This window comes from Haliotis rubra, unplaced genomic scaffold (genome assembly GCF_003918875.1).
Source record: "Haliotis rubra isolate DU_JTF1 unplaced genomic scaffold, ASM391887v1 Scf702, whole genome shotgun sequence".
NCBI classification, from domain to species: domain Eukaryota; kingdom Metazoa; phylum Mollusca; class Gastropoda; order Lepetellida; family Haliotidae; genus Haliotis; species Haliotis rubra.
In genome coordinates this window covers 478426-489648 of record NW_025767416.1, presented here as the reverse complement: position 1 = coordinate 489648, position 11223 = coordinate 478426, and positions in this window count along the sequence as shown.

Genomic DNA, 11223 nt, shown 5'->3' with positions numbered 1-11223 from the left:
GCTAGGGCACAGTTGATGCGGGTCTGCAGCAGAGAATCTAAATCTACAACGAAAACAGGATTTCATGAAATGTAAACAACTGAACAAACACGGACAAACCGTGAATAAACAGTGCAAAATACGAATAAATATTAACCCATATTGTTGTAAGATACTTCCTAAACCTCTATAAAAGTAAAATAGACGGTAATAACTAATTAATGAAAGGATATAGTGCCGTATAGGAGACCCAGGCGCTCTCCCAACCGCTCACTAGGGCGAGGAAGGAGAGAGTGAAGCATTGGGAATGGTGGCGCCACAGTTTCCCGCCAAAACGGATCAACGGCTAACTCTTGGTGACTAGTGATTTTACGTCTGTTTTTATTGAAGGGAGCTTCAATAGGAGAAACAAGTGTTCCACTAACGTTCGCAAGAGGAAGGAGACAAGCAATTAAGCATGAGTAAGGATAAGGGAAAATAAATAATGAATATATGTACAAGTACCGTGCAGGGATAGTGGATTGGTCGTGAAGGTAATGTGCAAGTACCGTGCATGTATAACGGATTTGTCGTGAAGGTTATGTGCAAGTACCGTGCAGGTTTCGTGAAGTTTATGAGCAAGTACCGTGTATGTATAGTGAATGTATCGTTAAGGTTATGTGCAAGTACCGTGCAGGTATAGCGCATGTGTCGTGAAGGTTATGTGTAAGTACCGTCCAGGTATAGTGAATGTGTCGTGAAGGTTATGTGCAAGTACCGTGCATGTATAGCGGATTTGTCGTGAACGTTATGTGCAAGTACCGTGCATGTATAGTGAATGTGTTGTGAAGGTTATGTGCAAGTACCGTGCATGTATAGCGCATGTGTCGTGAACGTTATGTGCAAGTACCGTGCATGTATAGTGAATGTGTCATGAAGGTTATGTGCAAGTGCCGTGCAGGTATAGTGAAGGTTATGAGCAAGTACCGTGTATCCATAGTGAATGTGTCGGAAGGTTATGTGCAAGTACCGTCCAGGTATAGTGAATGTGTCGTGAAGTTTATGTGCAAGTACCGTTCAGGTATAGTGAATGTGTCGTGAAGTTTATGTGCAAGTACCTTGCATGTATATTGAATGTGTCGTGAAGTTTATGTGCAAGTACCTTGCATGTATAGTGAATGTCGTGAAGGTTATGCAAGTACCGTGCATGTATAGCGGATGTGTCGAGAAGGTTATGTGCAAGTACCGTGCATGTATAGCGGATGTGTCGTGAACGTTATGTGCAAGTACCGTGCATGTATAGCGGATGTGTCGTGAAGGTTATGTGCAAGTACCGTGCATGTATAGTGGATGTGTCGTGAAGGTTATGTGTAAGTACCGTCAAGCTATAGTGAATGTGTCGTGAAGGTTATGTGCAAGTACCGTGCATGTATAACGGATTTGTCGTGAAGGTTATGCGCACGAGTACCGTGCAGGTTTCGTGAAGTTTATGAGCAAGTACCGTGTATGTATAGTGAATGTATCGGAAGGTTATGTGCAAGTACCGTGCAGGTATAGTGGATGTGTCGTCAAGGTTATGTGAATGTACCGTGCATGTATAACGGATGTGTCGTGAAGGTTATGTGGAAGTACAGGGCATGTATATAGCGCATGTGTCGTGAAGGTTATGTGGAAGAACCGTCCAGGTATAGTGAAGGTTATGTGCAAGTACCGTCCAGGTATAGTGAATGTGTCGTGAAGGATATGTGCAAGTACCGTGTATGCATAGTCGATGTGTAGTGAAGGTTATGTGCAAGTACCGTGCATGTATAGCGGATGTGTCCGTGCGGGTTATGTGCAAGCAATGTACCGTGAATGTATAGCGCCGTGCATGTATAGTGAATGTGTTGTGAACGTTATGTGCAAGTACCGTGCATGTATAGCGCATGTGTCGTGAACGTTATGTGCAAGTACCGTGCATGTATAGCGCATTTGTCGTGAACGTTATGTGCAAGTACCGTGCATGTATAGCGCATGTGTCATGAAGGTTATGTGCAAGTACCGTGCATGTATAGCGCATGTGTCGTGAACGTTATGCCCAGTACCGTGCATATTGTTTATGCCTACTGACTTTTTAGGAGTTTGAGTATTAGGCAGGATCTATGAACATGTAGATGCTTTTACATTCGTGAGTGGTACCATCGTCAAGAGCCCAGTAAATGTTATATTGTTGGTGAGGATTCGTCTGGCAGACGTCTAGCCTGTTCAACCAGGCTCCACGATGCCACTCAGCACATGGGTTGACTGGAGTTGTTGCAGTGATCATTGGCACAGAAGTGAACCCCATCCAGGGATGATGCTGGCACCCTAGGTTGAAGCGTCTCCGAAAACGCCATCCCGAGTGAACTCGGACACCGACAGTCGATACTCCGAGGCCTCGTCACCCACGGAGAAGGGTTGTAAGATACTTGTCCGGGAGTGGTATCAAATCTCTTCAGTGACATGTACAGCGTAAGGTCTGACGCTGGTCAGAGCATGTATCTTCTCCAGACCCAGCCACATGTAACAGTTGGTGTGGGTGAAACCAGACTTGTGGTCGGCCCAGGAACGTCGAGGTACGTCACGGCGCCGCCTCGCAGCCACTGATGGTTTTGTCCCTGAACATGATCATAGTAGTGACGCCTTGACATTCCAAGTCAAACGGTTGACGTTCATGGCTAACACTGCTTTCATGAGGCCAGTTCAGCAAAGAAAGGATAGGGTGTATCGTGGACTGGACTTCGATACTGGAAATTATTCTGACGAAGAGTTACATACGAAAGTGTAACTATACACTTCATAGGAACTAAAATACATGTTGTACAAGAACATGATGCCTACGTTTCATCTTTTATCACTTGTGTAAAGGTTTATATATGTTTTACTACACTAAATGTGTGAATTTCCTCTGTAAATATATTATTCAAACAAACACTTTCAAAGAATCAAACACATACACCCTATACCCACGTATGATATGATATTGGACAAGACTAAATGTAAATAATTAAATTATTTTTATGAAAAAACATCCGAATGATTACATTATGATACTGAAAGTGTAATCGGCGGGATATGGTGATTGTGTATACTCTTATTCTACCGACCTTCACCTCAGAGAAATTGCCAAATATGTACAACAATGTTGACGTATGACATCACTACCGTTGAGATTTCTTAAAAAATGGCGGCAGACATGGGTTTTGCGAGGACCCTTCCTTTGATTCAGGGATCGTTTGTACATAAATATGAGATGTAAGTAATCAGAATGATTCTAACTATCTGTGTATTGTTACATGTTTTTTCATTTTAAGAAAGAGAAGAAGCGGCCAGAAATGCCGATTATCACCGTTGTCGTTCTCGTGGATTTTGCGTCAGTCATGGCATCACGCTGCGCAGAAACTTGACAGTTTCGTATAAACACGTATCACATTCCTGTATTGCATCTATTTTCAATTTCCTATTTCTTGCTACTATGCTCTTTCCATGCAAAAGGGTGTCTGAAAATTGAGAAAATGCAACACAGTATAAAGTCTGAAATTGTCTTTGTTTACATTTCAGACAGGTGTTGTCTTTCGAGCAGGGCATTTGTTTCCACCTCCAATATCTTTCGTTTCAGTTTATCTAGACACTTGGTATTGGTGACAAAGACCAGTTGTAATTAGATTCTCAAATGTATGAGGAATTCAGTAGGGCTGGGACGAGTAGGAAAAAGGAATCGAAAGTACCGCGATGTACTTACCCTCGAATCGATATCGAAAATTCGGAAATGTAAGAAATACAATATTCGGGTCAACCTCTGAATATTCAATCACGATTTGACAGAGACTATTATAGAAAACTTGAAAAAGTGGTAATAAGACATTAAAACTCACCTCAAGCTATTTAATTTACGTCTGTTTAACCAATATAGACAGTAACACCATTACTTACACTCCTCGTTATAACAACGAACGTTTCGTTCCTGTTGCTACTGTAACTTAACTACTCACTGCTCATGCACAGATAAATTACAGTCATTAAAACTATGCTCCATTAATCGGACAATACCAATGATGTAAAAAACACGTGAAGATCCGGGGCAGAATATTTATCTTCAGTAACCCATGCTTGTCGTAAGAGGCGACTAACGGGATCGGGTGGTCAGACTCGCTAACTTGGTTGACACATGTCATCGTATCCCAGTTGCGCACATCGATGCTCATATTGTTGATCACTGGATTGTCTGGTCCAGACTCGATTATTTACAGAGCGCCGCCATATAGCTGGAATATTTTTGAGTGCGGCGTAAACCTAAACTCACTCACTCAATGATGTAAATGTGTGGCATATTGTAACATCACACATTGATATTTAGGTAGATATAATACTAACCTATGAAATTAAACACAAATCAGGACATATGTGTGGGGTTAAAGTTGTTTTTAAGAGCCCGGGCCAAGCCGGACCGAAAGCATGACTGTGATGCTGTGTGGTTGTTGAGAATGTATAGAAAATAGGGCTTCACTTTAAGCAACGTGTTTGCTTCAAATACTACGCTTTGAGACTCTATAAAGACGTACTTAGGTAGATATAACTCTATTCTAGAGATATAGACAGAAATAAGGATACATGTGTGAGGGTTAAGGTGTTTTTGACAGCACGGGCCAAGTCGGGCTGAACAGAGACTGAAGACTTTTCATTGAGGCTATATTGTGAATGGAGAGAGAGGAAAGGGCTTCATTTTAACGGAGCAGTTATCAACGAAAACGAAAAAGACAAGCTATTGTCTGCCCTTGTCATTACAGAGCTCTCTCCCTTTCCGGGTACCCGTTTCCTAGAAATAGGACTCGATTCCAGCTGTACCCGACCCGGATTCGAGTACCGTAGTACCAGTCCCAGCCTTAGAATTCAGTGATGCATTTGTCGCCGCTGAATATGAAATATATGTGATGTAATTGGCATCTCAATACCGGCCTTCGCGAAACGTTGTGAGTTGTGAGTGATATGCAGGCCTACTTCCTAGTCACTTTGACTAAATTTTATATTTGAATATCGAAACCCTTTTTGTCACAGCGAACACAACACTATCTCTTGTCATATTACACGATAATGTTTCGAATTTTACATTTGTTTTATAACAATATCTGAATGCTAATGTTATACACTGATGTATTTTATATAAGTAATACAATGGCACAATAGTATTTCTCTGCCGAATCGTTGCAGCGTTCTATAATACTCTTATGAAATATAATACATGTTTTCTGTCCTTGAAGAAATTGAAAAGAACTATCTATGCATTTTCTATAGTCACTTGTGAATTGAACTAAATGGAGGTTCATCTGATCAATGAGTATTGAGGAAATTATGTTCATCTATAAATTAGACGCAGCTCAATGTTTTTCAAGATATCTTTCCGGAATATGCGTTTGTGAAGGCGTTCAGATAATGACGATATTGCACAGTTTTATTCATGAGATTCCTGTCAACAGTAAGGTCGAATAATAGATCGATTAAATTCAGCAGTGTTGGCCCTGGGGCCTATAGTACAATTACAGTTTGATTACTTGCACGTGGTGCTAGTAACATATTAAGTTTCTATTGGCATTGAATGCATATTTCAGATAAAAGCTAATGGTAATATTGTCACAACATCTCTTTGTTTGATGTTAAAAGATTTGGCAATGTGTGTTCATACATTACTATTTTTGACAGACTTGGCAAGTAATTAATAAATGATATTGATAGCATCTTAATGACTTGGCCATACAGTCATGACAATTTAAGGAGTGAAAAGTGAGCGATAGGGCTTGTGGGAATTCAAAGATTCATTAAGACTGTAGCCGTCTAAGCGTGTGTAATATTTGTAAATATTCTATCCACTGAAAACATGCTTCTAGTATTAATATTACATGTATTTTCATGGATTCATCATATTTTATCTATAGCTGTGCTATAGTTTCCCATTAAAATGTCTTTTCTAAGTCCCACACAGAGCTGGGATCATAATGTCTTTGAAATATGTATGCAAACGTCTGGAACCTTGTGTTCCAATACAAGCGTTCGTAGCGCTACGACATTCGCATGCCTATGATAAACTAAAGAGTTGGTCTCAACCATTGACTGGATTACAGCAAAGACATTTCGACTTCTCTTTTTTCCTTGGGGTGCAGGCGACATTTCGCGATTCCATTTTTTGGTAATCCGGAAGTAAACAGAAAACGGAATTATGGGATATATGGAAGCTAACCAGTGACGTTAACCACACTGTTAAACTTTGACGGCGACGTTAGCTAACGGCATGACTAACCATGTTTGAACAACGCATATTTAACGTTCGGTTACCTAACGGCCGGTTAAGGATTTAACCGGGCCGTTAGGAGTTAACCGGCGGTTAAGATAACCGAGTGTTGAACAACCGGGCCCAGGTGGGCAGTATCTACATAAAGGTGTTCTTTCTGTCCTAAATCCAAAGATTATCACATGTCGTCATGAGAGCAGTGTCAAACTAGTCAGAGTCAATTGTTGCATCAATATCGGTCTAAAATTCATACTGTCTCATGTGAGATACCTGTATATTAGCATAAGCCTCTTTCCAAGACCTACTGTGATATGCGTGACATATCTTAAGGCTCTGGTCTCAATATTCCACTTTGACTGCACTTTATATTCCTTGTTGGAAAACGACAGCGAGAGTGTTCCTTTCATTGAGATCGGATTATGCTGTAAAATATTCTGTTAAACGTGGTGGTTCTTGCATCTGTTCAATCAATATTATCTCAATGAAAAGTTGATGTAAAATGGAGGATATAAATGTTCATGCATACGCTCTACATTTTGACATTTAATTACTTTCAGGCGGGTGATGGAATCATTTACACATTTCCTCTCGAAATACAGTTTCTGTAAATTCTTTGAAAGTCATTAGGCGAATTCCGTCACATTTGTTTCAGTTTGATCCAGATGTAGGCAAGTTATATTCACATTATCCGGAATCGGAAGTTTTTAGTTTTAAATTGATTTCAGTATTACTAATTTACCTGAGGAGTGAGTGAATGAGTTTAGTTTTACGCCGCACTCAGCAATATTCCAGCTATATGGCGGCGCTCTGTAAATAATCGAGTCTGGACCAGACAATCCAGTGATCAACAGCAGGAGCATCGATCTGCGCAATTGGGAACCGATGACATGTGTCAACCAAGTCAGCGAGCCTGACCACCCAATCCCGTTAGTCGCCTTTTACGACAAGAATGGGTTGCTGAAGACATATTCTACCCCGGATCTTCACGGGTCATTTACCGAGGAAATCGGTCCTGTACATGGTATAACAATCTTGGGCCCTAGTATAAGACAAAGAACACAAGAAATGCATAAATTTTGGTTGTTCAACAACGTCTTCAAAAACAGGACTGCAATGAAATAACTGTTGCTGACTCTAACATTAGGATTTCTTCTAGTGTAAAGAGTCTTGGTGAACTCATTGACTCCCACCTCACTATGTATGCGCACGTGGACTACCTAGTTAGAACTTGTAACTACCACCTACGGCCCATTGGGAACATTCGCTGTCTCCTAACAACTGATGCTACCACAACTCTGATTCAGGCCTTAATCATGTCTAGACTAGATTATTGAAACAGTCTCCTCTTTGGCATCAACCACGAGCTCCTTACACGCCTTCAAAAGATCCAAAACACTGCAGCAAGAATTGTCACCAGGACGTCTAGACGATCACACATCATCCCAGTTTTGAAAGACTTTCACTGGCTGCCCGTTGAGGCAAGGATCCACTTCAAAACATTGTAACTCGCCTATAGATGTCAGCATGACCTGGCCCCAGCATATCTCAGGGAACACAACTGAGATCACAAGGCATTCAGAAACCACCAACATGTCTTGTCTGGTCCAAGAACTAAACGGACACTAGTTGGTGAAAAGGCTTTCTGTGCATCAGACCCCATATTTTGGAACAATCTCCCTCATGCCATAAAGAGTTCACCAACCATTGGCAGTTAAAAACTCTAGTTTTTTAGGACGTTTTGTCTGTTTTGTACAGTATATCAGCACAAAGAGTGTGACTTCCATAAGCGCTTTGAGCATGCATGCAGATGGGATGGACTATAACGCTATATAAATACCCATAAGATATACTACCCATATATGTGCTATTAATAGGCCTAGTAATCCGTTCCTTTGTCACGTTAACTGTTTTCATCAGAGAAAAGCCTATTTTGATGTCATATTTTCTCGAGGGAATGTCTCAAGATATAAAGGTCAACGAAACCGGATGGTCACGATCCACATTCTGCCGAGTAAGCTGGGCCTAAAAGGCAAACTTCTGTTTAAATCATATGAAAGGATCTCTGAAGCGATGAGACCAGGTGTTTGTCAAATGGGGAAAGCATGTTTTGCTCCAGTCACAAGTTTCCATATAATTATGTGTTTGTTGCCTAATGCCGTACAGCAGTACTTCTGTGGGTACCTGGATGAATGGGTTCACATACACAGACACCTAGAACAGGTGTGACGATCGACACATCACTTACGTATCAGTTTTCTAACGGTGTCGCCCGGTGTCAACGAATCGTGTGGCAACACACCCTAATGTCCCTTTCAAAATACTCCGTAACTCGCTGGTATTCATCTTGAATCAAGTCGAACACAATATCGGAGGTATTATTGGTGTAAATAACTTAGTTTTAATTGACTTCAGTGGTGGACTGTTCTTTGTTTAAATTCTCCTTGAGACACGATAAGTGACCTGTCGGTTGGTCTTGACGTTTCAATTAGTACAGAACAATTGCTGCTTTTGTTGGTAACCTTTATTATTCGTTTAGTAAACAATTTCTAACAGAATGTCCGTTACATTACAGTTTGGGTTGATACAACTTATAGTTTCATAATCCGTGAAGATCCGGGATAGAATTGGTCTTCAGCAACCCATGCTTGTCGTAAGAGACGACAAACGGGATCGGGTTGTCAGACTCGCTGACTTGGTTGACACATGTCAGCGTATCCCAATTGTGTAGATCGATGCTCAGGCTGTTGATTATTTACAGCCAGCCGTCATATAGCTGGAATATTGCCGAGCGGGGCGTTAAACAACAACCAAACCAAACAGTTTCATAAGGTAAAGTTTCATTTGGTGGTAAGAATAGATCTTCTGTCTCGAGATGTTATATGGGTAAGATACAATAAAATTAGCTTTCGAAAATAGTGGGAGTTTGGGACCGACTAGTTTATATTCCAGAGAGGGGGCAAGTGTCGACAATATGTGCTCGGATCTGCACGGTGCCACCTGCACTTTTAAACGACAAAATACGAAATTTGCAAGTCTTGCGGACAATTTCTTTTCTTATACAACAGGAGCACAAAAATCTTTTCAATTTACTTCTGGAGAATATTTTCGGAAAATTCAGCAGCATATTAGTTGTGAATGGGTCTTGATATTTTTTTTTAATATACAGTGCATCGCATAGGCGGATCCAGAAATTTTCAAAGCCGTGTGTGTGTGTGTGTGTGTGTGTGTTTCAAGGTTTTTTTGCCATTGCAAAACATTAACTTCAATGTGGTCTTTAGTCATTTTCAAAGCCTCCAATCAGGTTAAAGCGGTCTCCGAAAACGCCATCCCCAGTGAACCCCGACACCGACAGCCGATACTCCGTGGCCTCGTCACCCACGGAGAAGGTGTTGTAAGATACTTGTCCGGGAGTGCTATCAAAATTCTTCAACGATATGTACAGCAAGTAAGCTCTGACGCTGGTCAGAGCATGCATCTTCTCCAGACCAGCCACATGTAACAGTTGGAGTGGGTGAAACCAGACTTGTAGTCGGCCCAGGGAACGTCGAGGTACGTCACGGGCTCAGCCTCACATCCACTGATGGTTTTGTCCCTGAACATGATCATGGCGGTGACTCCTTGACATTCCAAGTCAAACGGTTGTGCGGCTTTGGTCGGCCAGACAGTGTAGGTGCCAGTAGAATTACCAACGTACAGGGAAACGTCTGTACAGTCTGAAACAGTGACATGATGACTGTCAAACACAGGTCAGTGATGGACAATGATGGACAAGAGCAATGAAGGAATCAACCAAGAACATCAATGTGTTAGTGACGTGACTGACCTAGATGCATGTACAGTGACAACCTGAGAGTCGAAACCCACCGTCACAGGTTTCCTTCATGCCAAATGGACGCAGTTTCTATCTGGCGTTACCGAAGGAAAGTGATATTCTTAACATGAACTCTTTCATCTTTTGCTTCGGTGAGGAGATCGTCATATAACTGAAGATTTACCTTCTATCCTGGTCTCACATATCCCTCCTGTAAAGGCAGGCAGACAGAGACAGGCATCAGCATCAAGGGTTCCTCCATTCTGGCAAGATGGCGAGGTCTAAAACAAAACAGGTGTTCAATGTAATAAAAAATATAAAATATAGAAAGGAAAGCTTAACTGGAGGTTACAAGGTGAAGCGCTTGGGTAAGAGGCATATAGGACGAGTGTATTTCTTAAAAATGGATCTTCCACTATATTTTGTATTGCAATATAGAAAAACTATTTATGTCGCCATTTGTGAATGCAACCTATCCACGATTACTCTTGTTTATTTTGGGTTTAAAGAAAAATGTAACAATGAGCTAAATCATTTTTTAACATCAGGGGCGTTTAAGGTAGTGTGGTGCTTAAAGTGTTCGTTCGTCAAGCCGCCTCAAGATTCCCAACATGGGTCCAATATGTGAAGCTATAAGGATAGTTTAAGGATATATTATGTTCTTGTCACGATATTGGCGAAATACTTTATATTGTACTTCACTTACTCTCTGGAGGGAGGAGACCCAAAAATTGGTCTTCACACATCGTACCAATGCGGAGAGTCGAACCCGGGTCTTCGGCGTGACGAGCGAACGCTTTAACCACTGGGCTACCCCGCAGCCCCCAACTCAGTGGAATGGCTTCAAGTTTCCAAAAGTTAACTGTCCCTTCATGTGGAGTAATATTCCACCAGTTCCAGATTTTGGTGTTCACATTTCTCAACTTTTGAGGTACAGTCAGACATGCTCGTTGGATCACCATGTCAAAGAGCATCATTCGACTCTTGCTGAGAAGTTGTCTCATCAAGGTTAGGACACAAAATGCATGAGTTTTTATTGTAGACATGTGGCAGAAATTTCAAAATCTGGCACATCAGTGACAAAAGATGATCTCCGATGCAATTCCTTATTTTGACTTTTACCCAACAGTCCCGATATTCTCAGGTGAACAAT